Source organism: Fukomys damarensis, unplaced genomic scaffold (genome assembly GCF_012274545.1).
Source record: "Fukomys damarensis isolate Sample0158 unplaced genomic scaffold, DMR_v1.0_HiC HiC_scaffold_17, whole genome shotgun sequence".
In the NCBI taxonomy this organism is placed as follows: domain Eukaryota; kingdom Metazoa; phylum Chordata; class Mammalia; order Rodentia; family Bathyergidae; genus Fukomys; species Fukomys damarensis.
In genome coordinates, this window is record NW_022900929.1 from 19,488,205 (window position 1) to 19,514,914 (window position 26,710).

Sequence of the window (26,710 nt, forward strand, 5' to 3'; positions counted from 1 at the left end):
AAAAAAAAAAAAAAAAAAAAAAAAAAAAATTGCCTCCTGGATTTCCTAAGCCAGGGCTTTTCTCTGTCCCTCACTGTCTCCTTGAGAACTCTTCTGAAGTTATTGTCATCCCGTTTGGTAGCACAGCTGGGACGGGTGTAGCTCCAGTGTCAGCCCCTTCCAGAGGGGAGAATTGCTTGGTTTATCTTTGCTTGACTCAGACTTCTGAACACGGTGACTTCTCAGTGAATTTCCTTGAGTTGATCACAATGAAGGTGGCAGAGATGAACACCCAAGGGAGTATACACAAGCTGTAAGGTGGAGAGGCAAACACAGATGGCTCCAGGTATCCACAGCATCCCGTGGGTACCAAAATCTCAGGACGCGCAAGTCCTTTATGTAAAATGGTGTAGTATTTGTATATGACTTGGGCCCAGACTGATGTATACTTTCAATTATTTCTAGATTTTATTTCTAACACCTACTAGAATGTCAATACCATGTAAACAGTTATACTATTGTATGTTTAGGGGACATTTAGGAAAATGCCTGTAATGTTCAGTCCAGCTGCATTTTTTCCCTTGTATAATTTTGATCTATAGTTCTTTGATCCACAGATGTGGATCCTGCAGATACAAAGGGTGGATGCACACTTACTTTGTGATCGAAAGATACAGTAAAAGTTTAAATAAAAAAATTACTACAGTAAAACACATTGTCATGAACCCCCTTCAACGTTCTCTGCCTTATCTCATTGTTCTGGCACCTTTCTGAAGCAGCTCTGGAAGTCCTCTTTTGTGAGGGTCTTTAGTTGGGTTGTTGTGGCTGCCTCCATGTCCTGAATTGGTTCAAAACCTTTCCCTTTCCTGGCCAGTTTGACTTTGGGAAGAGCCAGAGGTCACACAGTGCCGGATCCGGTGAATAAGGTGGAAGAGGACACACTGTGATGTTGCTTTGAGCTGCCTTTCCACTGGATGGCACTCAGCAGCAGCATTCACTGTATTTTCCATCACACCTCGTCCAGACACTGATGAGAGAGCACTCCCGGAACTGCTTCAGAAAGTGTCAAGAATGATGGGATCAGTGTGTTTGAAGTGGGGGCCCCATCACAGTGGTTATTTACTATAGCGATTCAAAAAATTTGAACATCCACCATAAGTTTTGACTGCATCTTGTAATTTGGAACAGAAGGAGTCCAGGGGACAGGAGTGGAATGGTCACACAGAGCATCTGGGAAGAGACAATCTGAGCAGGTCCTTGGAGGAGGGAGCTGCTTTGTAAAGGCTGTGTGGTTCACAGAGACAGTCTCTGGGTGGAGGGTGACGTGGGCAGTGTGATGGTGGTGGGTTGGAGGGGGCAGCGAGGGGTGTTTGGCTGAAGCAGAATGTGTGTGTCAGAAGGGAGAAGGCAATGGAGGGCAGGGGCCAGGGGTTGGCACTGGGTGCAGCGGAGTCCAGAGAGACATAGAGAGAGAGTTTCCCGGGCTGCACACCCTCCTGGGAGCGTCTCAGACGCTTGCACTCAAGATGCAGGTGTGGGCAGCTGTGTGCACTTGAGCATCCAGGGCTGAACATCCAGCCTGGTGCCACCCAGAGCCTCCCGCAGCCTCCTGTCTGATTAGAGGATCTCTGGAGGCAAAGGGGTTGTGCACTGTGTCACCCAGTGGTGCTGACACCTATTGTGTGGGGTCATTCTCCCAGGTTTCTGTGCAAGCAGAGAGAATATTTATTCAGATCCCAGGGAACCTAGGGACTCCTTGGAAGCATGAGAGGGCTTTGAAGTGGAGTCACATGAAATCCATAAGCCTCTGAGTGGGAAGGGCCCATTCAGAAGCCATTGCCTGTCCATTCTTAGGGTGGAATATTTTAAGTGCAAATAAACTTCCAGCAAGTAGCTTTGAGAGCAGCCCTGCCTGGATGTCCAGTCTCCTTCCTGGCTTCATTTGTGAAGACCCCGTTGCCCCACTGCTGGGGGAGCTGGCCTTGAATGGTCTGCAGCTGGAGCCTCAGGGAGCCCCTGAGCTAGCCATGCCCTGCTGTTGGGTGGGGGGACCCATTCCATGCCTGACCAAGACAGGGCTGTCAGAGCCAAGTTACCCAAGTCCAGCTGTATCACTCAGCCTTTCTATGGCTGGACACGACACCTTTGATGAAGAAATGTTTAACTTAACTCATGGTCATCCTGTTGGGAGGGCGTGGTGGGGCAAAGTGGTTGGCTCATGGTAGCCAGGAAGCAGAGCAGGGTAAGAGGCCTGGGACCAGATGAGACCCCCCACAGCCACACCTCCTGGTCCTATCTGGATACACCCAGAAGTCTGCTCCTCCTTCCCTGGGGTGGGTCCCAGATCAGTCAGATTGGAAACCTATCCTAACCACCACGCTAACCCAAGTTGCTCTGAAAGGCCCTCTCAGCTTCGAGGCCACTGAGGCCTGCTGGGTCTGCACAGCAGCCAGACTTTTCCACGGCTTCTGTCCTTGCCCTGGAGTCCCCGATGATGGGGACTTTCCAGCTTTGCCCGCACACAAGGGGTCAGAGAGAGGTGACCTATCCCCGTGGAGTCCTGTCCCATTGTGGGCCCATCAGCTAAACCAATGTTGTTTTAAGTTTGGGCCTTTTGGGGTGGACTTTTACATAGCAGCAGTAACTGGAGAAAAATGCAAAAGCAGACAAGAAACTATGTTGCTGGCGGGGAGGGGGAGAGGTGTATACAATACCCCAACTCTCTTTCTCCCTCACAACCCTGCTCCCCAGAGCTGCCGATTACAGGCGTGTGAGGGTCACGTTGCCTGGTTTGTGTCTTTGGTTTTGAGGCACCTGCTTGTTTTGGGGTTTATAACTTTGGTGAAGGTTTTCAGAAGCAATGCGTCGGTAACATCTTTCTGTAGCATTTTTTATCTTTGTCTTAATATCACAACAGTGTCTGGGGTCAGCAAAGAATTCCGAGGCCCCAGATGTCCCCTAAAGCCAAAACACAGGGATTTCTTTGTTTTCGTATGTGTTTGCATGGGTAGAATTTGAGGTTATCTGAATTTTGGTTCTTTTATGAACAACTTGTTATGATACCTTAATTTTTTTTAAACCTAGCAGCATTTTCTCCAACCTTGACATTAAACAAGTGTCACCAAAACATGTCTGCTTTGTCTCTGTTCATAACTTTATTGAAAACAGCAAATCCTCTGGATTTGCATCCTGAGATTTTTTTTCAAGCCCAGGGAAACTGTCTCCTGCCAAGTCATTGATGTTTGCTTTTTCTACACTTATTCTGGTTTCTTCTTTAGGAATATTGCAAAGCTAGAGATTTGATAATGGATTCTTAGCCTTCATCTAGGTTATTTTGTCTTCCATTATATTTACATCTTCACACCTCCCTCTTCCTTCTTGGAATGCTACTGAGTGTTCCTCAGTCCTCGCCCTCGCCGTCCATCATTTTTCCTTGTGTTGATTTTTTTACTGTCTCCAATGTGGGATTTTAATTCCTTGACTTTTTAGCTTCCTTCCATTTTCTCTCTGCCAGCTTTGTGGTCATCGTGCCTACCTTCTGGTTTTTCACTGAAAATTTGTTCTGCGAAGTGTCTTCTCAGGTTTTCATTAAGGACGCAAACCAGATGCATTCTAAACATTTCTTTTGTTTCTTGCAATCAGTTGATTTCCCAGGTAACTTTCCACCTGTGTGTCTAAGGCCAAGGTTTTTGCAAATGTAACTGCACCATCTTTACAGACCTAACGTTGCATTTTTTTTTCTACACCCTCATCCTTGAGCAAAGAGACACTTCCCCAGGCCAATACTTGCTGGCTGGCAAAGAGTCTCTGTTCCCTTTCGAGATCTTCACAGGCTGCTCGCGTTCTGCCAGAATTCCCCTTCTAGTTCTTGGGCTGGAGGCAGATTGCTGTGCCCTGGCCACAGCCACTGTCCCGGCAGTCTCACTGCTGTGCCCTGGTCCCCTGGGTGAAGGAGAGCGACTGTATTTCCAGATAATTGAAATCGCCAAAGGTTCTTCTGCTACAAGGAATCCGTGAAAACCTTCAGCCTGGCTTTTCTCAGCTCACACCCGTGACAAACTGAGATGTGACTCAGTTTGGGCTACTTTGCGTCTTGCGAGCTCTGTTTCCTTTTTAAAATGTGCATTATGGAAGGGAATAGAGATTCTAAGGGAGGATGATAGAAAAGATAATTTAATCAACAGTTAACATGGAAAAGGGGTCAGTGGCCCACTGTGCTTGGGCATGTTGGGTTCATCAAAGCTAAATCTCTTCCTCTTCTTCCCCTCTCTCCATTCCCCTGCCCCCTCTTCTTTTTTTAAAAAAAAATATCTCTTCCTCTCCTCCTCCTCCTCTTCCTCCTTCTTCTCCTACAATCTGGAGATTGAACCCAGGACTTTCACACTGAGCTGCATTACTGAATCTTCACCCCTTTCTATAATTCTTATTTTTTATTTAGATACAGGGTCTTGCTAAGTCACTAAGTTGCTCAGGCGGGGCTTGAATTTGAGATCCTCCTGCCTCAGCCTCCCAGGATTATAGGTGTGCACCACCATGCCTGGTTTAAATTGTGTTTTTGACTGTAATGAGCTATCCTGACCTTTTGGTTGTAAAGGGTGAAACCAAACTTGTAAAGGGGAGCTTTATTGGACAGGGTCAGGCAGCTCTTCACACAGCAGTGTGAATGAGTTTCTAAAAGTTCTTAGTTTTGGCCTCAGGTACTACTCAGCTCTCCTATCCTATTCATTATTGTGTGTCAGCTCCATTGTCCTCCCTCCACCTCACCCCCTAGCCTCCTTTTCCTTTCCAATCATCACAGTGGGAAATGTAATGATCCTATCATTCAGAGCTTTATATGTACCACTCCAGGCATTGGAAAATCATTGATTTCTGTTTTCTTTCCAAATTCTCATAGAACAACATCAGCCTAACTTGAAGCAATTACTCATCCTTAGACCATCAAACTTAGGCAGTAAGTGAAGTCTGGGGAAAGGACTGTGATTGGCCAAACTTAGGTCAGGTGCTCATTCTGGGACCAATCAGCTGTGGCTGAGAGGGCAGCTGCTCACACTGAACAGAATGGCTGCTCCCTGTGTAACCACACTGGGGAAAAAAACAGGTGAAGCAGCTTGGTGTGGAGGCACATGCCTATAATCCCAGCACTCGGGAAGCTGAGGCAGGAGGATCGCTGTGAGTTCAAGACCAGCCTGGGCTACATAGTGAGTTCCAGGAGGTCAGTCTCAACTGCATAGTGAGACCCTGTCTTAGCCCCCCCAAAAACCCTAAAAAATACCAAAAAACCCACAACCACCACCACCGCCACAACAAAAAAGAATGGGAAGAGACCTTTTAGAGGAACCAAAGGGTTAAGGAGACAAAGCAGTGTGTTCATTATACAAAGGAGAGGCATTAGATTTCTAAAAGGGGATAGGTGAACTATAGCTTTTGTCCAGACATCTTTGAACATGGATGTTCACTTTGGAGGTGCATCTTGGGAAATCATACTGTGAGGAATGCCTTTTGGAAATGATTCTCTAAGGGACACAAAAAGGCAGAAAGGGAGAAGAGTGGGGATAGGATGGGGAAGCAGAGGAGCCCTGGCTAGCTAAGGGAGTGGATCTTCCATGGTACCAGCAGAGGGGCTCACTGCCTTGGGTTTTGGCTGGTGGTCTGGGATCTGAATCTCTGAAGTTGGGGGTTCACAGATAGTGGTTGTCCTTGGATGAGAGACTATGCCAACTCCCACTTCTTTGTTGCTATAGAAGCCTAACCTGGAACACCTGCTCCTGTTTCTAAAATTCCTTATCAGGTCCCTTCCAGTTGGAGATAAGATTCCAGGGCCTTCCTTCTTACACAAAAATCCACACAATTGGCCATAGCTCTTAGCTTTGAATTATGTCTTTCTCATTGGTCCAATATGTAGTAGAAGGAATTTATGATTATCAGATTTATCATGTAGATATATGATTGCCAACTGTTAATGAGATTTATATTACAATAAAATGTATCTGTGCCAATGTCCTTTTTAATAAGGCCAAAGAGATTGTGTGATTCTTTAATTTTATGTGCTTTGTGTGCCTTAAGTCAGGATTTCAGCAGAGGTGCAGTTGGCTGGTGTCTCTGCTCAGCTCGCAGAAGGGCAGTCTTCTACTATCTGTAAAATCCTTGGTGGTGAACGTGATTCTCCAAAAAGAGCCATGGGTAGCTTGCTGAGCAAAGATAACCAGGAAGGCCACAGATAGGGTGTTTTAGTACTTTTCCAATTACATGCTTTCTTTTTTTTTTTTTCAGCTTTAATTGAGTTTATTGGTACATTTTAGGGATACAGTACAGTTACATTCATTGTTGGGATCTTGTACCTCTACATGACAAGTCTTGATTCTCATTTTTTTAGCTGAGCTCTCCCCAGGACACACAAAGAGCTGAGCTTCTCTGGTTAAGAAAGTGTCCTACTTCCTCAGCACTCTGATATTGCACCTCTGCTTCCAAGGGTCACCTGGGCAGTGCTCCAAGAAGCCCCAGGATTTGGCCAAGCCCTGTTTGGAGGCCACTGCTGATGATCAAAGGTCCTTGTGCTTAGCCTGCCTCTGCCTGTATTCAGTGGATGTTCACTCAACCTGCACCGTCCTCTCTGCTCTCTGCTAACTCCCTCCATGGAACACCGAAATATCTTATTTGGAACTCGTAGGACCTCTTATCTTTGTTCTATAATAATTCTAATCTGTGAGTTACCTCCTTCTCTCTCTGTTGACTAGTGTGCAATGTAGTGGGCAGATGGAATCATTGGTTTATTCGATGTTTGGTCAGCACCCCAAATTCCCAGATTACTGTGTGTGTGAGTTTGAGTCAGGATCCGGTTAAGCTCACACATTACATTTGTTATTACTGTGGTTTGAATGTGTCTTCCCAAAGTTGATGTATGGGAAACTTAATCCCAAGGTCATACATCAATGGGATTTGGAGGGGGTCAATCGGGAGGTGATTAGGATTAGATGAGGTCATGAGAGTGATACCCTTGGATCTAAAATGTCCCACGATGTGCTGCACCCCTAACAGAGGCCTTAAAAGCAATAGGTGCAGCCAATCTTAAACTGAAACCTCCAAGACCGTGAGCCAAAATAAACCTTTCCTCTTCATAAGTTGATCATCTGAGGTATTTTGTTGCAGTCACAGAAAGCTGGCTAACACATGGGCTTTATAAGAAGAAGAGAGACCTGAGCTGGTATGCTTGCTCCTTCTTGCCATATGAAGCCCATCACCTTGCTATGGTGAAGCAAGATGACCTTGCCAAATGCCAAGAAGATGTTGGCACTGTGCTCTTACTTCCCAGCCTCCAAATCTATGAACCAAATTACATTCTTTCCTTTATAAATTACTTAGCTTCAGATATTTTGTGATAGCACAGAAAATGGATTAAGGTAATTTATTTTCAGTTACCATTTTGTTCCTCCCTCCTTTTTGTTTTTCTTGCAGTTTATTTGTTGAAGAAATGGGTCATGGATGCCATATAATCTCTTATATTGCGGCCTTCAGAGTCTTCAGTGTCCAACATCACACACTTAAGATTGTGAGGGTCTTCGGTGGAGATACACATTTGTGTCTCTACAGTTGCCATCCGGATCCCCAGGTCTGCTGGCCCCAGGATCTTGTACATTTGTGGTCCTTTCCCCAGGCTGGCTTGTGTGTCTCCCAGAGAAGCACTACTGCCACAGAGTTGTAGACAGTGGGCACAAAGGACCTAGAGTTATCCTCTCCTATCTGTGACTCTCAGGCAGGTGTTCTTACCTTCCACCATCAGCAGCACTTTCCTTAAAACCAGTCAAAGGCCTCCTGGGGACTCTGAGGGATTGAGAAGAAAGCATGAGCTGTGGAGCTCAGTTCTTGAATGTTCCCCAAGATCTGATCTTGTGTGGGTTAACTTCCCTGAACCTCAATTTTTTTTCATCAGTAAAATGAGAACATTGCAAGTATTAAGTAAGCTGAAGCAAAATGAAATAGTCTTCCAGTTGCTCATGAATAGAAGCATCCAGCAAAATTTTCCTTCCATCCATGAACTCTCCCTCAGGTGAAGAACATGATTGAAGAATATCTTCCCTGAATAAACATGAATATAGCTCTTCCCCAGGAAAGGGGAATGAGTGAAGCTTGTGAACCCAGGTACCACTGTAAAGTGTTAGAAAGAAGACCCTGGAAAGAAGCTTGGTGCTGCCTGATTTGTTCAAGTCTCATGTTCGAGGCTTTTTTTTGAAAAATTAATTTTATTGATACATTTAAGGTATACAATATAATGACATTCATCATTGGAAATTTACACCTTTACATAATCCATCTTGGTTCTTTTTTTCCCCATTCCCCTGCTCTCCCTTCAACTGCTAGAGGTTTTTTGTTTTTATGGTACTGGGATTTGAATTCAGGGCCTTGCATATACAGGTAAGCATTCTACCCCTGAGCCATATCCCTGGCCTCTCTTTGAATCTTTTTAAGTATAGGAACTAGCTACTATCTAGTGATCCTGTAGTTTCTATCAGGTAATACATGCAGGACCTTGTATTCTATTATGGATTTAAATCTTATAATTGTCCTGTTCTCATGGGTTGTGATAGTTCTAGTTTCTTGGCTCGTGAACCAGAGTATTGTGCAGGACACACAGAAGTGAGAGCACAGACTTATTAGTAAAGATCAAAGATCAGTACACTCTGCAGGGTGGGAGTGGGCCAGGAAAAGAAAGGCATCAGAGTCTGCATGGGCTGTGTATGGGGAGGGAGGAGCTCTCTGACCTGACACAGTGACTCACTCCGATCAGGCACAAGTCTCCTCCTTTCTGTAGAAGGAGGGAGTTTTGTCCTCCTGTGGACCTTTGTGGAACTGTCAAGGTGCCCGAAGCCTATGGTGGGGGGACTACAATGGAAATGAGATTATAATTAATTATAAGTAAGTGGGGGTGACTTGTGGGTTTTCAAGATATTCTATAGCACACGCATCCCCAGCTGTGGCCCAGTTCTTAGAGACGGATGTGCTGCTTTGTGGTTTCAGTTTCCCCAAATCTTATATGGAATCCTATACCTATGTTCTCCCTTGTCCTTACCCAAACCAGATGCTCCCTCTGGTTTTGGAGAGCTGGCTTCTTCTTTTACCTTCTTTACTTTAGGACCCTTTCCAGGAATTTCTCTCTTCTTCCTGCCTCAATCCAATGAGGTAGCTATTATTACCCACACTCCCATTGTTACATACCAGGAAACTGAGGCTCACCAATATTAAATAACTTGCTCAATATTGCATTTCTAAGAAGTGGTGATGTCAGGATTTGATGTAGGATACCAGGCTCCAGTAGCTTCTTAGTCCCAATTTGTACACCTCCATCTCCTGGGGGCTGAAACAAATACTGAATTCCAGACCCTTTCCCCAGACCAATAGAATCAGAATCTCCAGGCCCAGCCAAACTTGGTTACCTCTTAAAAGCTCCTAGAAGGTTCTTATGTGTGGCCAGAGTTGAGGAAGACCAACAACATTTGTGACATAAAGTACCTGCAAGTAACCCCCAAGTCAACAGTGATGGCTGATTGTGTCTGTTGATTCTAAGGTCTCAACTTCTGGTTAATTTCCCTTTATGGAGTTGGGGTTCAAGGGCACATCAGGGTCCATTCAGATCCAACAGCCCACATGTCTTGACTCAGACAGATCTCGCCATGTGACCCCCTGGCAGCTACCGGTGGCCAGTTCACCAGGGGCCCCAGAAAGACGCTTCACAAGCCTTGGCAGCCTGTCATCTTCCAGTGAAATACATAAGTTTGTCAGTCACCTTTACATACTTCTCAGGCTGGCCAAGGTGACAAATGTATAGGCTTTGAACCATCCAGGGAAAGTGTTTTCAGCTGTCAGCGTGGAGCACGTGAACCGTCAGATTCCCAGTGACCCTTAGATCTTGTCACTCACTGTGGTCCCTCATCCGCCTCAGAGATTGACAGTCCTGTCTTGTCAGTTTGTCACGTTGAGTGACAGTCTGCCCCCCGATGTGGTTATGCATGGACAGGAGAGGTTGTCACAGAAGCCTTGTTGAAGCAGATAAGCCAGTGGCAACTCCTGGCGGTAACAAGTAAGGAGAGGAGGGTGCTTAGGTGCGCTGCACCGTTAACACAAGAAGATTTACAAATTAAAGCTTGTCGGCCTCCCTACAGCCATACAGAGATGATAAAATTTCCAACACTGACGCACAAAGCAGAAGTCAGAAACAGGAGTTACGACTGATGTTTTTCAGCTCTCTGCTTTCAGTCTATACAACCTCAGTACAGCAGTACATGGTGGGGAAACAGTGAGGTTTCCGTGCCTTTGTACAGCTGCTGCTGGTTGTTTGCAAGCAGGTGGGCAACAGGAAAGGTATTGCATTTAGATGTTGCAATTGTCCATTTTTCATTATTATAATGAAATACTGTCTTAGTTCCTTTTCTTATTGCTGAGATAAAATACTCAACACCCACAAGTTAAAGGAGGAAAGGTTTATTGTATCTCACAATTTGTAGAAGTTTCAGTCCCCATCTGGTTGGCTTCAAGGCAGGGAAGCATAGCAGAGGGGCATCACAGAGGAGAAACAGTCCATGGCAGCACAGGTAGCACTCACACTTGGAGTGGGGCACCCTTAATCTCAGCATTGCACTATTAAACCCAGCATCACATCCTTAGTGCCACAACACACACCCTATATCCAGCCACCTCAAAAAGCCCCACCTATGAGTGCACGAGGTTTTGGGAGGACATCTAGCTATAGGCCGTAGCAAATACCCAAGGAAAGCTAATGTTAAAAAGAAAAGAGGTTTGTGTAGCTTGTAATTTTACCTGTTTTTAATTTTTGGTACTAGGGATTGAACTCAGGTCCTTGTGCTTGCAAGGCAGGCACCGGAAACACTGAGTTAAATTCCCAGAAGCTTGCAATTTTAGATACTCACAATTCAAACAGCATAGCTCTCACAATGGCAGGAGCATGTATTACAGGAGAGGTTACAGAACAAAACAGGAAGACAGAGAGAGCCCAGGATCCCATCTTCTCTCCTTCCTTCCTTCCTCCCCTCCCTCTTTTTGCAGTACTGGGGATTGAACCCAGGGGGTCCACACTGAGCTACATTCCCAGACCCTTTCAATTTATTTATTTATTTAAAAATTTTGAGACAGGATCTTGCTAAGTTGCTAAATTGTCCAGGCTCGGCTCAAACTTGTAATCCTCCTGCCTCAGCCATCTAGAGGGCTGAGATTATAGGCATGCACCAGCATACCTAGATCCATAATCTTTTCTGAGGGCCCACCACGGAACTACAGACTTCCCACTAAGTCCCACCTCTGGAAGGTTCCATCCCCAGCGTTGCCACTATTAGGACCAAGCTCCCAGCGCATGAACCTTTTGGGAAAACAGAGCATCTAAACCATAGCAGTTATCAAGATGTAAGTCTGGACAAGTTCTCTGCCAGTTTATTTCATTACATTAAAACATGAAGCAGACAAAGAAAGGAATGTACTGGAATGCCTTACACATATGGGGTTATGATTTGCTTGTGAAACATTTATTATATAAGTATATAAACCTTTGGCTATACTGGGTCTTGGTGCAAAGTGTATTTTTTTGCTGAAGGTCACAGTTGAGAAAGTTTGAAAAATTACCATCCTGAAGAATCTGGAGGAAGAGAAAGAAGAGGAGGACGAGGAGGAGGAAATCTTACCAAATTTGTCCAGATTGGCAGTTAGAAGTAGGCACAGCTTTGAGTTTTTACCATGTGGCAGATAGTAATGTAAGCCCTTGAGAAGAGGCAAGTCATGGAATCCTGGGTGATAGCTCTGAGAAGCAGACGCCGTGTTACCAAACCCATGTTACAGGTGAGGAGGCAGGGGTGGTAGGTTAAGAACTGTGGTAGCAGCATAGCGATGCCCACGTTCTAGAGATGCCTGGAAGCCTCTCGTCAAATGGCAAATGGCACTTTGCAAATACGATTCGCTAAGGAGCTCGGGAGGAAGAGATGACTTTAGGTTGCACAGATACACAGTGTGACCATGGGGTCCTTACGAAATGGCATAGCGAGGCCGGAAGTGAGCACTGTGGAGATATAAGGCTGCTGCATTGCTGACTGTGGAGGAGCCATGAGCAGTGGGCCAGTTTCTACTCCCGTCTGGCCTACATGGGTGTCCACTTGGCCCCAGCAAAATAGCATGGGGCATCGTTATTATTATTGTCCTCAAAGTCTCCGTGGCACCTTTTAAAGTGCAGTTGCTGCACATCAGCCGCCACAAATCAACATTTTTCTCGACTAACTTAATCAGCAAGCCCACGTGTCTGTTTTTCAAGCACACGTACAGCCCCTCCAGTCAAAATGTTGAGCATTTGTGAGCTAGAAAGCACTGAGAAATAACAAGCTTTGTTTTTCCTCTACTTCTTTGTCATGGTTATAGTTGTTGAATTTCAGCCAGCAATCCATTTCTCCTTGTACATGACAAGTTGCAGGAACAGAAATATAGAGAAATGGAAAGGAATGATTGATTTATTAAAATATGTAGCAAGAGGTACTTGAGAAATGAGAAGTTGGGTAAGCGGTTTATGTTTTGTTACATATTCTGGGTTGCTAAGTTGTAAAAATTAAGTATTATATGGTTCCATGGTTCCATGATTTCATTCCTGGAGTATCTTATAAATTCTTGAGAATAGAAGCATAGCTGGGTAGTTTGTGGCATGGACATCTATTTGGCAAATCTCAGATGACTGCATCAGACCAAACAGGGCAGGGACTCAGCCCTCTCAGCCCTGTTCTCTGAAGGAGACATAACTAGGAATCAGGGACACTGAGCTTTCCTCCGGGAGCCTGTGAGAAAGAACAGAGCATCCAGCCTCCCATCTCCTCATCTGCGAAAGGTGAGGGATTGAATTCTAGGGCCTCTGAGGTCTCTTGGACTCCAAAACTCCACATTCCCATGATTCTGATTACATTCCAGATCCAGTTATGCATGCAAAGCACTGAATATTTAAATAGTTGCTCAAAGGTTGAATAGCTCATTCTGATCAGAAGTCCCAAACGGCACAGAGGGGTGGTGCTTCCTTCTCTGGATACATGCTGAATCTAATCATACTTTAGATGACTTGACGGATGAGGCGGGTGTCCTCCTTTGCCCTGGTTGTCCTTGTGTACTGCACGCTACGTATGTAGTGCTGCTTACCCATCACACCTAAATGAGCCCAGACCCTGCTTGCCCATGACTTTGCACCAGTCATCTGGTCGACCTGGTCTGAGCTGGCACTACCTGGGCTCTGGGTCAGTTGTACTTATTGCTTCCCTACCTTGTCCAGGGTTCTAGAGAGGCAGCCTTCTCCACACGCACACATGTTCTTTCACTCAAACCTGTGCATTTAATTTTTATTTAAAGGAGGCCTGGGAATGGCAGGATTGGTGTCACAGATCCACTTAGACTCAAATTTTCTCTTCCACATTTTCTATTTGTGTGACTTTGAATAATTTTTTTTTCAATGCTGGGGATTGAAGCCAGGGCCTTCATACATCCCCAGCCTTTTAGTTTTCTGTTTTTTTTTCTTTTTTAAAAAAATTGAGACAGGTCTGGATAGGTTACTAAGTTGCTTGAGCTGGGTTTGAATTTATGATTCTCCTGACTTAGCCTCTCAGAGTGGACAGATCCTTTAAGCACGCCCTGCCTCAGTTACCTTATCTGTATGATGGTTACAGTGATAATTGATGTCCTCTACAGTGCTGAAGATTTTATGGCCACATGGAGATACTGTGAGAGGATAAAGACAGCCCAGCGCTTGGCACCTGGGGTGGAGTCAGTCAAGTGCAGTCTCATTGTGTCTAGGTGAGCAATAGAATGTGGCGCATTTCCCTTTCTAAGCAGCCTCTGGGCCGTTTCACTTAATTTGTTGGGTAAGTTTTCTATGCCCTGCGCAGTGCTCAGCTCTCTGGCCCTGTCACTGGTCAGGATGTTGGACAGATCAGTGTTCAGCAAAGGGTGAGCATCGGTGGCCCACTGTGGCTCCTAATTTGGCTCCTGTCACCTTGGTGTGAGTGCAGAACACCCCATGTCTGCTGGTCCATCCTAAGGAGCCCTCGCTGAAGTGCCAGTGGCCTGGCTGCAGCTCCAGGGACTCTGCTCTTCTACCCAGGCCGACCCTCCTTAGAAGCTTCTGTGCCTGGATACGTGGCCTTCACCATGGGGATCAGTCTGGCCCAGGGAGGATGCATTGAGTCGGACTGTCCTGTGCCTTTGTCATGGCTGCCTTGGGGGACACAAATAGTTTTAAGTCTTTGGGACACCTAGGGATGGTCTTTTACCCTCTCAGACACCACCAACAGTCCTCAGATTTGAGTGTGCACCAGAGGCCCTTGGAAGACTTGTGCAAACCTGATTGCTCACCCCCATCCCGGAGTCTCTGATTCACTTGTTCTGGGTGAGGTGAGAAAATTGGCATTTTTGACAAGTTCTGAGGTGATTCTGGTGCTGCTGCCTGAGGACCATACTTTGAGACTCTCCAGGCTACCAGATCCTTTCATGGGCTGAGCCCTGCCCTCGCCTTCCCAGATGAGCCAAGGCCTTGTGAGTGTGAGAAACTAGAAGGATTCCCCAAATCTCCAACTGGGAGGCATCTGTGATCCTTAAGGTTACTCGTAATGAGCTGCATGTGGGAAGGAGCAGCACACAAGGCCTGCCTTTGCTGGAAGAGCTCAGGGAATTTTTGCTATCACTCTCCACACCTTGCACCATTCTCCTGCCTTCCCTCCCTGCCCCTCATGCTTTGGTGACTCTGGCCAAAAAAACAGATGCAGAGCGATAAGGCCCGCACATTCCTGCACAAATCTGTGGGACGGGTGCACTGGTAGTCAAGCTCGTGGGTGTGACCTGCCTCAGCTGGCCACTCCTGTGCTCTGCCATCTGCAGCTCCCACAAACGTGTCAGTGCCTTAGGCTTTGAGGCCGTTTTAACAAAACACTGTAGACTGGTTCATTTATGCATAATGGAGATTTACGGCTCACAGTCCAAGAGACAGGTGTCACCCTCTTTGGTATCTGGTGAGGTTTGTCTTGTAGACAGTGTCTGCTGTGTCCTTTCATGCATAGGAAGGGTGCACAGGCTCTTTCAGAAGGTTTTATAAAAAAGGGCACTCACCCCATGCATGAAGGCACAACACTCACAACCTCATCACCCCCCTCCAGAGCTTGACCTCCTAACAACATCCCTTGGAAGCTAGGTGCATTTTGGAGTGGTGTAAGCATTTAGGCCACAGAACCACCCAGCCAGATACTACTCAGCAATCAAAATGAATGAATTGCTGAAAGCCTGTGCAACAACATAATGAAACTCAGTATTCCCAGCTGCTCCCCATGCCTCCAGTCACCACCTGAGTTCCACCTCCTGTCAGACCAGCAGCAATTAGATTCTCATAGGCATGTGACCCTGCTGTGACCCCGGTACTTGAGGGATCTACAGTGCATGCTCCTTTGAGTCATCCTGACACCATAACCCCACTTCCCACCCAATTCCTGGCCAGCGTTTCTTGGGAGCACCGAGGAAGCTTCACTCATCTGCGGTACAGCCAGTTCTAATAGGCCACAGACCAGGACTGGTTCCTGACCCGAGGGCTGAGGACCCCTGGTGCATTTGATAAAGCAATGGTGTCAAGCATGACAAAAAAGTCTTAGGCTTGTGAGGAGGCAGAAACATCATGGCGAAAGGGTGTGGCGGAGGGAAGATGCTTACTTCATGGCAAACAGGAAACAGAAATGGTGAGAGAGGTATACAGAAAGGGACAGGGACAAGATGCACCCTTCAAAGGCACTCTCTTGGTCACCTGTTTACTTCAGCTGGGCCCTGTCTCCTGGCAACCCCTTCAGCTGTGAATCCATTGGTGGATCAATCCATGGAGGAAGTGAGTGCCATGATGATCCAATCACTGCTCTAGGACCCACCTCTGAACACTGCTGCACTGGGGACCAAGCCTTCTACACACAAGCCTTCTGGGGGGCTCCTTAGATCCAAACCATAACACTCCTGCTTCCTCAGATGCCCTCTTCTGAAAATGGAGGATGTCACTGATTGCTAACTGGCAGATCTCTTTCAGCCATGTGGGAAAAAGTGAGAGGATGGCAGAGATAGTAACTCAGAGCCCTAAATTCAGTGATCAGTGGTGCCAGGCCTGGACCCATCTGCCGTAAGACTCCACTAAGTTAGTAGCTGATGCCAGATATTCCATGCCTTGCTTCCCAGACTGTTAACCCATGCATTACTGCACCGCCAGGTGGAGGATGTAAGACAAAGGACAGAAAATAAAAACGCCTGGTCAGTGGCAGCTCTTCTAGTCTTGCTGGGAGTCTTGGCCTTTGGACGTTTGGAAAAGCTACTGTTTTTCCCAAGGGGCCTGCTAAACCCCAGACTGAGCTTCCAAATGTCCTAGTGGCAGGGTGGTTATTTTTCTTCCCTAACTAGTAGCAGGTGTTTGGCTGTGTCCATTAAAAGCTATTCTGTGTTCCCCTGACAAACGAGTTTTTTATTTAGTGGCATAGGATCAATAATGTGGTATCTCATGCAAACTATTAACATGGGAAATATCTGCCAGGCTGACAATCGTATTATCGATGTGTGCTGAGCAATAAATTATGTGACAAATTGGAGCAACCAACCTTATAAAAAGGCTTATCTGGGGGCATGGCTGGCTTTGTTATAGCCACAGCCACGGCTTCCCGGGCTGCATTTGGAAAGTGCCCGATGGCGCGTGGGGGGCCTTCCATCTCATGGGGAATGTGGAGGCTCCTATTCCCATGCTTCAGAATTCATCCAGCCTGTGTGGAATCAGCTCAACCCTTTCCCTCAACACAGGCCTGGTGGAGTCGTTTGTCCTGGCCATGCGCTTAGACTGGCCTGGCCATCTTCTTGTTCCATGTTCAGTGCCTGGTACGAGGCATTTCACATGCCTTGTCACCTAATGCCATCTGCCACCTTTGCACCCCATCTCCCACTCAGTCTGTCACTTACCTGCTCCTAGCCTATAGGTTCTGTCTCCTATTTCTGGTTCCTGACAACTTGTGTAAGTTTTCCTCTGGATCCTGTTACCCTCACTTCCTGTCTGCCCCCAGTACTAATATCTTTAAGGGATGGATCACCAGCTCCCACTTATTGTTATCCTTTCCTCTGATAGGACTCAAGATGTCATAATCTGTTATCAAACTCCAGGACTTTTGTGTCAGTCATCATTATTTCCATTGAACTTAGCCCTGGGGGTGTCATTCCTCCGTATTCCATTGCAAGGCATGCTGGGACTCCAACTTAGGAGGGCCTGGGGGAGCAGGCAGGGTGGGGACTGGGAACCTGACATGACTGTAGGCCTGCCCCCCAAAGCAAGTCGCCAGAAGTCTAACACATCCTGCCAGTCAGTCTTGGTGAAAATGGCTTGCTGTGGGATGGGAGCCGATGTGAAGCTAAAGGCCATGACCCACTCTGTTAGTGGCAGTGCAGCCTAGATACTCAGTGAGAGGCACTGCCCTCTAGGTACAGGAATCCAAGGAGTCCTTCGGAGCCTGGACTCTGGGTTGGCCTTCATGGCTATTAGACCAATGGGATGGAGCCAAAGGGAAATTGGGGGTGGGGGTCAGAGAGGCTAGGCTATAAGCAGCTTGGTGGCTTTTATCTGGGTCTTCTGGAGACAGAAGGCTGTGAGAAGCCCAGGCTGAAGGAAAGGCCACATGCAGGGGCTCTGTCCATGGCCCCTGAGATCAGACACGACAGTTGGGAATGAACCAGCTCAGACACTGCACCCAGGTGAGCTCTTCCGACTGCAGCCACATGAGCTGCCCCAGGAGAGAGGCAGGCAGTCAATCCCAGACACGCTGCAGACCATGAAATAGGATGGAAGGTTCCTAGCACAAGCCCCTGAGGTTTTGGATGGCTTTTATGCAGCAACTGAAATGTACATCAGTCAATATTATCACAGGAGATGTAATTTAGATTAAGAATGTGTCTGTTAGCTGGGTGTGGAGGTGCACATCTGTAATCCCAGCACTCTGGGAGGCCAAGGCAGAAGTATCGTAAGTTGAAGCCCAGCCTGGGCAATTTAGTAAGACCTTGTCTCAAAATTAAGAAATTAAGAAAAGGGCTGGGGATGTAACTCAGTGTGAAGGCCCAGGGTTTGATTCCCAGTAACACACACCTGCGTGCACGCACACACACACACACACACGGGGTGATGTCTGTTCATCAAATGAAAAGGACAAGAGGGGGTTCAGGAAGTAAAGGTGACAACTGGGATACTGGTTTGCTTGGCACAACTGTTAATGTCGTGGTGATAAAAGGTGATGCCAGTGGGGTGTGGGTGTTGATAAAGCCGAGACACAAGGGGCCTCATTTCTCTGGTTCTCATTGTTCCCTGAAGTCACCTTCAATCTCCTGTCCCTCATCTGAGATTGAGGGGAGCAGCAGCCTTGTCTGGATGGGTCCTGTTCTGAGATGCTGGCCTGGTCTTCCCTCTGCTCTGTCGTCTTTCCTCTCAGCTCCCTCAGAAACCATCTTTTTCAGGTCTGCCCATTTTTGCAGGAAAGCCCATCCCGGACAGAATATTCACCAGACACCCCAGCCCAGAATGGCTTGTGTTGGATGAACATCCGGTCTCAGCAATCTCAGCTAACTCTGAGATAAGCACTTCTGGGGGAAAGCACCCTCTGCATAGGCCATTGCTAAGTAGAGGGTCCTAATCAAGTAGATGTGAGACATTTGGTAACCCAGCTCACCATCAGCAGGGTCCAATTACCAGAATTTGAAATAAATCCAATAGGATTTCAAGCCAATAGGAATCATTCCAGTAAGATGTCACCAACGTTCCCTGGCATTCATTACCCACAGTTGCAGACTTACTTTTCTCCCACCTTCTGCCCCTCCCAACCTCCACTCAACCTCCAATAACCAAGGACTCTACTGCAGAATCAGGCTTAATGTCTCCTATTCATTCCCTAAGCGCTGAAAGGGATAATTGGGAGGTAATTGCATTACCGCACAGTTTTGTAGTTAACCTTCTATTTTGGCTTTTAACGTGCATATCTTTGCTCCAGGAGTACATTAAGGGTAATTATAGGCAATTCCCTGCCAGATCCAGGAAGGGGGCCTTACTCTGAATACAGGAGCCCACCAGGAAGGAAGAGTTAATGTAGCTGAGCTTAAAGTATGTCCAAGAAGGTAAATTAATTAAGGTCAACTTGACATGAACTTTGGCCAAGCAGAGCTGGAAAAATTAGAGTGAGATAAAAGTCTTGAGAACGACTCTCTTAACAAAGCCCAAAGAAATCGTCATGCAGTCACTCATTCAACTAAAACCCCGAGTGCCTTGCCTCTGCTGAGCTTCAGATTGGGGGCAGGAACTGTTAACAAGGTCTTCTAGGGCTTATCATGGGCTGACATTTGTCAAGATCTCCATAAAAGAATCTGTGAGACAGGTCTTTAGGTTCTGGCATGATGAATTTTAACCTTTAGCAGCATTTCAAGAAAGAAAAAAATTGTCATCTCCACAGTGGGTACTTAGGAAAAGTCAATTATTTTCTGTAATTGCTTGCAAGCTCCTAGGAAAAATGAGCACGGCTGTGTAATACTATGTCCCTCCGGCTCAAGAGCAATAGAAGAAAAAGTAAGTCTCAAAGATAGAGTTCAACGCAAGCATTTGTGCTGCAGTGGGCTTCCCTTCAGCAGCCCCAACTCAGTCCTCACTGGCAGCGAATCTTGGGTCAAACCCAGCGAATCTTAGGTCAAACCTCTTGGGCTCTCTGAGCCTCAGTTTCTTTCTTTGTATGAGTGATCTATAATAAGCCACTTGCATTATCAAGGTTTTCTGGTGAACAGTGTTTTACTGCTCTGTGCTAGTCAACTTTTGATGGTGTCACCAGACACCTGAGAAAGAAGCATCTTAAAGGAGGAAAGATTTTTTTGGCATCATGGTTTCAGTCATGATTAGCTAATTCCATTGCTTTAGGCTTGCAGAGAGGTGGAAATATGGTGGAATAGCATGCAAGGGGAAAGCTGCTCAGCTCATCACTCTCAGGAAGCAGAGAGAAAGGGAATATCCAGAGAGGTTAGGAGCAGGGGCTAGAGTTCCCAAGGCCACACTCCCATGACCACCCCTTTCAGTGAGGCCTCACCTCCTGTTTGCGTTAACACCATCAAACGATGATCTCGTCACTGGTGTAGTTAGAACTCTCATGACCCAGTCACTTCTCCAAGCCCATCAGCAGCCAATCCTACAACATAATGAAACTTGGTGGGGGGGCATTTTTATTCCTGAAGCATAACATGTTCTATGCATTTGTGGCTGTTAAATAAGGAAAAGCTGGAAAAATTTAATTTTTTTCTCTGGATAATAGCAAATGAAGAATGGCTATTTCTCTGCCAGTTGATGACAGTCACTTCTATTGCTTTTCATTGTCCTTTGTAGATCAGGCTAAGAGGTCTTCTCTTCACCCTTGTCCCTCAGAGGTACACCTTGATGAGGATGACAACAGGTCCATGTGGAATTTCATTGAATGTGTGGTTTTCTTTGCAGCAACAGCTCTGGTAGTTGTCCAAGCCTAAATAATATCGGTGAGGATTAATGATCCTGTAAATAGGTGTTTAAAATAAATAAAAAGATGCAAACAGAGATTAGAGAGAAACTACAGTGGGTTAATAAATGACGTGTTCAACAGCATGTTCCTACAAGATTATTTCAGCAATTAGTGGGAAACATTTTATCACAAACAAAATAAATCTGCAATCAGAAAATAATTTGCAATCAGCTTTGCAAGTGAAATTGTACACTTCCCCGTCAGTCGAAGGCATTTTGAGAATTAAATGATCAAGACAAGAGTGATGCTTTCGGAAGGTAAATGGTTAGGGCCAGTGATCCTGGCAATTAGATACCTGTGAAGCATCTTCTGGGAGATATTTCACAGAAGATGTTTCCTTTGAAGGAGCTACCTGTCAAACTGCACCAAGAGCAGAAACACCTCGGTGCAGGAGGTTTATGATCCCTATGTATTAGTTAGGGTTCACTAGAGGAACAGAATCAATTAAAATATATGCATAATTATACAAAGGATTTATTAGGTAGGCTTAGAGGAGAAGAGTCCCAAAGGCTGTCTACAGGCTCAGAGGTGGAAGAATTAAAAATGGCCACCTATGCACGGGAGAGCTGGGGGATCTAGTACTAGTACATTGAGGAGTAATGGAGTGAAGGAAATCACTCCTTTCCATTCATTTAATTTATTATTATTATTTATTTTTTGGTACTGGGAATTGAACTCAGGGCCTTGTGCTTGCCAGGCAGGCACTGTGCTGCTGAGCTACATTCTCAGCCCTTCATTCATTTAATTTTAAACAGCATCCTATGGCCAGTCCTCCTTCCATTGTTCTGAGAGAGATAGAAAATCACATAGCAATGACTCAGGAGGGTTATGATACTCTAGGTCAGTGGTGGTGAACCTATGGCATGCATGCAAGAGGCAGTTTGTATCACTGAAAGATCTAGAAGTTTTGCCATCATTGCTCTAGGCAAAAGCATGTGTGTTGAATCTCCTCACCTGACCTTCAGTTACTTTCACCCTACTCAAATTTCATTAAGGCGCCATAAGTATGTACCACATATCATGCATGTAATTCAGATTAAAGTGAATTCTGGGACAAACGGGCATGTTGAGAGATCTCTGAGGTAACACAGCACCCTGTTAATCATTTCTGTCAATCACACCTGGAGATTCATGGGAGGCACCTGGGCTGAGTGCATATCTTTTAAATTCCCAAAGCCTGATTTACCTGGGGCTGTTGCTGGGCCCTGTACACTGTGGTCTGTGTGCAGTGCTTTTGCTTTCCTGTCACCATGCCACTGTTTTTCTGTTTGTGCCATATCTTTCCTTGGCATGGTGTTATGGTTTGTGTCTACATGTGCCCCAAAGCCTCATACGGTCATAGGTGGAGCTTTCTCAGAGGTGATTGGATCTACTTTTTTTTAATTTAATTTTTTTTGGTACTGGGGATCGAACTCAGAACCTTGTGCTTGCGAGGCAGGTGGCAGAACCACTGAGCTAAATCCCTGGCCCTAGAGGTGACAGAATCTAGAGTGTGTGATGCTGAGATAAGGGTGTATGATTTCTAAATCAGTCCACTGATTGGTTTGGCATCACCCGAATCCTGGTAGCCTGGATAGAATATAGAAAGGGGCATAAAGAAGCTGTGAATGTCCCTTGCTTGTTTTGCCACCTTCTTCCTGCTATGAACTATTTCTGCTCTGGGACAGCCCTCTGCCATGCCACCCAGACTTGGGGGTAGGTGAATATAGACTGAAATCTCTGCAAACTGTCAGCCACAGAAACCTTTCCTCCTTTAACTTTGGGTGTTGGGTATTTTGTCTCAGCAACGAGAAAAGTAACTAAGTCAGAGATTTGGTACCAGAGAAGTGGGGTCCTTGCTGTGACTGTACCTGACCATGTGGTTCAGGAGTCATTGCAATTGGCTTATGGGAGGAGTTTGGGAAGGTTTGGAGGCGCCAGCTGAAAAAGCAGCCCTGGAAAGCTTTAGGCTGTATTTGATGGGAGGTTCTGGTCAGAGCTCAGAAGACCAAGAGGCTAATAGAAATGATTCCAGTAGAGACCAGGCTAAGGTGGTTTCTGCTGGGAAGAAGGACTGCATTGGCTGTTGGACTCCAGATAGTGTATGGTTTGGCAGAAAGTTTGTCTGCATTTTGCTCCTGCCCAGAGACTTTGCCTGAGACTGAGATTAAGGCTGACAGAATTAATTAATCTTGTAGAAGAAATTTCAAAGCAGTCTAATGTTGAAGCAGTGGCATGGCTGCTGTTGGGGGCTTTTAGCCAGATTTATGTTGAGAATCAAGAGCCAACAGCCCAACAGAATGATTCAAAATGCTGTGAGTTTGGCCAGAAAGGAAGGTCCAGTAAAGTTGCAGCTTGCAAAGATGCAAAGTAGAAATTGGTTGCTGAAAAGACTAACAAGAAAAAGCCAAGTATTTCAGAAGACAACCCAAAAGAGGGCCTTAGGGTATCACAAGAACCAACAGGACTCCAGCCTTTTCAGCCTCAGAGTTTCAAAGGTGAAATACTTTGCTTCGAGGGCCCCAGAGCACCATTCCAGAATGACAGCAGCCTAGGGGAGTTGGTGCTCTGGATTTGGTTCATAGACACTCAACCCCTACAGCCAAGAGAGAGAAGGAAGCCTGGCTGCTGCTCCAGTTCAAGGCAGAGTTTGGCATCATCCATGGGGCTCTGGTTTTAGGTGCATGCAGAATGCAAGAGTTGTGGGGTCAGGAAGGCTTCCACTCAGATTTCAGAAGGAAGGTCAGGCACTGTGTCCCTGAGAGAGGAGTGTGTGAAACTGAGTGAGAAGCCAAAGGTGCAGTGGAGATCCCAGAAGTTTGGAGAAGCCAGGACCATGGATCATCTGAGGAAAACTGCAAGGAGGAAGGAGAGCCAGCCCAAGCCCATTGGAGTTCACACCTTGCCACAGACTGCCTCAGATGTTGCACATAGAAGTACGGGACTTAATGTTTCCCCTGCTGGATTTTGGACTTGCTTTGGTCCCATTACTTTGAATCCCCCATTCGGAACTTTTAGAATGGTAGTGTCTATCTCTTGCTATTGAATGTTGGAAGTGTTTAACGTTCTTTTCATTTATACAGAGGTTCACAGCTAAGAGTTTGCCTTAAACCTCAGGGGAGAAGACTTGGGGCTTGAAATTTCTAGCAATGATGAAACTGTTAGGACTTGGCAACTCTTAGAGATAGACTGAATACCTTTTGTGTAAAGGAATGTACATGAGTCTTTGAGCAGGCCTGAGGTGAAATGTTATGGTTTGTCTCCAGATGTCCCCCACAAGCCTCACGTGGTCATAGGTGGGGCTTTTTCAGGGGTGGCTTAATCTAGAATGTGTGAAGCTGAGATTAAGGGTGTGTGATTACTAAATCAGTCCACTGATTGCTTTGGCACCACCTTAGTTCCAGTAGCCAGATAGAGTATAAAAGGGGCAGAATGAAGCTGCTGAGGTCCCTTGCTTGCTTTGCTATCTTCTGCTCACCATGAACTGTTTCTCCCCTGCAAGGCCTGTCTGCCTTGTTACTTTACCTTGGAGCCAGCCAATTATGGACTTAAACCGTTACAAACCGTGAGCCAAATCAACCTTTATTCCTCTAACTTTGGGTGTGGGCTATTTTTGTCTCATCAATGAGAAAGCTAAGACACACAGACTTGCCCTAAGCATGATTTCCTGTGATCCTCAATCAAAGTTGCTGCTTTTCACTTGCCTTTTGGATGGTGTGCTTGCAATTTCTTGCACATTGTACAGAACAGCCTGGAATTTACCATCTGAGTTCATCATGTGGTAACAATAACACTGAAAGGTCGAAGGCCTAGAAGCTCATTGCTGAGCCATCCCTGTGAGTTTCTGTCTGAAAGCCAGAGTCTGCACTGGAAACCTGCAGGAACTGGAGACTGATGTTTAAAGGCAATGGCAAAGCTCCTCTGAAGAAAAAGAGCAAACATCCTTCTTTCCCTTTTTATTCTATCCAGGCTTCAAGCCTATTGGTTGGTGCCATCCACATCTGGATGGGTCTCCCTTCTTTGACACACAATTTACATATAAATCTCCACAGCACAGACAGAGCTTTACTGTTCTGTTAGTTATCACAATGTCCCTTGGAATTCAGCAAATATACTCATAAAATGCTCTTTGTGGTAGTTAGGGTGGGTTGGTTGCCTTTGGGATCCACCTGGGGGATCAGTAGACCACAAGTCTGGGTGTCTGGGTGGGGTGTGGAGATGTGTCCCTAGTTACTGTGCCTGGTCCCTCATCACTTTCTCTCTAGTAAAACTTAATTTCCCTGTTCTGTTTCCCAACTGCCATGAACAAAGCAGCTTTGTTCCACCACATCCTTCTGCCATGATGTTTATGCTTTGGAGCCAGCTGACCATGGACCGAATCCCCTTAAAACATGAGCCAAATTACCCTCTCCCCCTTAAATTGTGGTTGTCAGGTTTTGTGTGCAGCAAAGGGAAAGCTCTGTAAGCCGCTAAGGGAGCTGTGCCCCTCAGAATGGACACCACCTCCTACCACACCGTGTGGGTGCTCTGTGTGGACAGGTAACAATGCTTCAACTGTCTCCAAGGAGCATGGATGGTATTCATGTACCCTCAGATTTCTTTGGAGACCACAACAAGAATGGAAAGTGCTTTGGCAGATGATCACTCATCCTAGCAATTAGAAGCCCACCCTGGGGAAAACATTAATGGACAAGTCATCAATAATTTGCCCAAATTTTTATTGCTAACTGTAAAGACTCAATTCAGAGGGAACCTAATAAACATATTTCAAGCAGTGACTTTCCCTTTGTAATCTCATAATAAAGTGGAAAATGCAAATGGAAAGTATATAAGGCTCTCAGTGTATTCATAAGGTTGCTAATCTTCCCACAAATGCTGTGTAGAAATTTGTGTACTAAACACAAGAAGATCTTAACGCCAGTTTTCAGTGTAGCTCTATTTCAGCCCACTGGTTGCTATTCATGCATTATCCAGCATTTTGTAACCTAATTTTTCCCCTAAATATTTATAAAACTTACTTAGACTGAAAAGACCCAAGAAATAAAATAGAATTATCTTAATAAAGGAAATGTTGGGATGTGTCATTGTGATTTAGAAAGGCCATTTCATGGTATGTGTTGGAACAAGAAATAATTAATTTGAAAAGTCCTTGATCTCTGGCTGCAGTTGCATTAATGATATTATAATATTAAATATAATAATATTTCATATTCATTATCCTTGTGTTCATTCAGAGTCCTTGTCTTTATAGTAAGAACCATGTCGAAGTCTGCAGATGATTAAAGCACAAAAGATTGAAACCGAAATGGGTACTTTTGTGAAGCTGGCTATTTACCTTGGATCTTAGCCACTTTTCAGCTCAGATAGCTCTTTCACTCTTTTCATTTTGAAAGAGTTTGGCTAATTCTTTCCCATCATTCACTAACTTTATTACTTTGACAGTTCTTCATTTATGTTTTACCCGCAGTCAGTAAAAGAGAGCTTATTCTACAGAGCATTAGAATGAATTCCTTTCATCTAACTCTATTTTGGTACCCGCAGTCTATAACAATTTATTATATATTTCAAAATAACTGGAAGGGAAGCTGAACTAGTTAGCTTCCTGTCACTGTGGCAGAATATCTGGAGTGACCACATAAAGGAGGAAAGATTTATTTTGGTTCACAGTTTCAGAGGGGTCTGTCCATGGCTGGCTGACTCTGTTGTTGTTAGACCCATGGCAGGGCAGAAGCATCACAGTGGAAGGGCATGGTGGGAGAAATCTACACACCTCGTGGTATCCAGGAGAGAGAGGGAGAGAGAGAGAAAGGGAGAGGGAGAGGGACAGGGAGAGAGACACAACCTTGAAGGGACTAGAGATAAGATGCACCCTTCAAAGTCACACTCGGTGGCTGTGTCATCCAATTAGACTCTACCTTCCATTAAGCACCCCCTCTTTTTGTGGTACAGGGGATTGAATCCAGGGCCTTTGCACTGAGCTACATCCCCAGGTCTGTCTCTGTTTTCATTTTTTCTTTTGAGATAGGGTCTTGCTAAGAGGCTAAGTTGCCGCAGCTGGCCTGGAACTTGCAATCCTCCTGCCTCTGGTGGGATTACAAGAGTACATCACCACACCCAGCTACTTTTTCTCTTTCCTGTATCCGTCTCTCCCCCCCCCCCTC

General features: G+C 45.7%; 1 long non-coding RNA gene across 1 annotated transcript in view; it reads left to right on the forward strand.

Annotated features, from left to right (window-relative positions):
- Positions 1–11,610: 11,610 nt before the first annotated feature.
- LOC104858723 overlaps positions 11,611–26,710 on the forward strand; it is an 18,851-nt gene continuing 3,751 nt past the window's right edge. Inside the window, exons 1-2 of the long non-coding RNA XR_779206.1 lie at positions 11,611–11,817; positions 13,690–13,794. This is a non-coding gene — a long non-coding RNA (uncharacterized LOC104858723). The remainder of the gene's footprint in view (positions 11,818–13,689; positions 13,795–26,710) is intronic.